The following is a 1,547-nucleotide window of genomic DNA, read 5'->3' as shown; positions in this document are numbered from 1 at the left end:
TGCTGACAACACCAAGCCAAGGGTTGAGATCCCCGTACCGGTCATCTTTTAAAAAAAAAAAAAAAACTGATAGTGGGAACAACCATTCTCTAAAAAGAAAAAGCCTACTTCCACCCAACCATTTATCCCAACAAGTGTCCTTTGGCCCTGATAATACAATCTCAAAATGGTCTAAAATTGGCCTATTTCCCAAAGTCACAGTTAGTATCTTTTATCCATAGTCACTTTTTTACATTTGTTTTTCTACCCTTACCAATTCTTAGTTGCAGGGATCTCTAGGTCCATTAGTGTATCAGTCAAGATTCATCATGGGTCTGGAAACAGATGGCATACTCCATGTAGGTAATCAAGAGTTAGTAAAGGCACTATTTCTAAGGCATTAGCAGGCTTTACAGAAATCAGCAAGATAAAATGTAGTATCTGGGGTTAGTAACAATGAGAAGCTCTTACTGCCCATAAATCTGAAATGGGAAGGGGAAGATGCATTTACCAGAACTCAGAAAGAGCACGGAGAGCTGACTGACAAGAATGCTAGCCTTCAGTAGGTAGAGTCAGCCAACCCTGGGCACCCTGGTAGGGAAGGAGCTGGGGAATAAATACCCCCGCCTCACTTTCCTCCACCTTCCAATCTCCTGATGCAGTGCCTCTCATCCCCATCCCATTCACCAAACCCAACCCTAAGCCAGAGGGCAAGTGGGTTTGTTGATGCAGCCCATACAGGTCAGCCTCCCAGGGCCAGAGCAGGGTAGAAAAGAATAAAAATTGGGTTTGGGGGGGCAAAAGAAGGTATCTAGCAAAAATACCTATTGTGAAACTCAACAATTTTAATTTTTTCTCTAAATTTATTTATGAAAAGCTTCAAGAAATGTTCTAATGCTAATATAAAGATGCTACTAGTAGTAGATTCACCTCATCTTTGCCTCTTGATTTTAAAAGATTTAACTGCATCCTCTAAGTCATTGCTTTCTCAGACTCAATACCCTTAACCATTTTCGTTGGTTCCTACCCAGTAGCAGCTTTTCCTATTCAAACATTTTATTGTACCTCTCTGCTCCTTCTAAATATTGTTCATGATTTCCTTAAGGTGCAGCAACTAAAACTGTATACTTTATTCTAAAAGCATATATCCTAAGACAAGAATGGAAAATATGCTAATTAAATCACAAGAATCTTAAGAACAATAAAAGTAAAATTTAGGAAATAGAAATTACAGCAGTGTTGAAAATTAAAACAGGTTACAGGCAGTTAGGTACTATTAGGACTTAGCACAACATGGATTATAAACTGAAATTCATAGCCGGCCTTGGTTGGAGGTTTCTATAAGTTTTAATATATTTTTGGTGGCTTGAAATTGATCCTATTTATTGGAAGTATTTTTGCATAGCACAATCAAACTGCACCCATAACAAAATAAGAAATGTGCACAAATCTAGCTCCCAAATAAAATTCCAGATGTGATGATACCACCAAAGCCTGAAGGTGGTGGGGGTGAGGATGAGGATGGAGGAGGGTAAAGGCAGCTCAATCTTCCATTCTGTTTGAGAATA

The sequence above is a fragment of the Galeopterus variegatus genome, unplaced genomic scaffold (assembly GCF_000696425.1).
Source record: "Galeopterus variegatus unplaced genomic scaffold, G_variegatus-3.0.2 Scaffold5278, whole genome shotgun sequence".
NCBI classification, from domain to species: domain Eukaryota; kingdom Metazoa; phylum Chordata; class Mammalia; order Dermoptera; family Cynocephalidae; genus Galeopterus; species Galeopterus variegatus.
The sequence above is the reverse complement of the archived record's forward strand: the minus strand, read 5'-3'. Positions refer to the sequence as shown.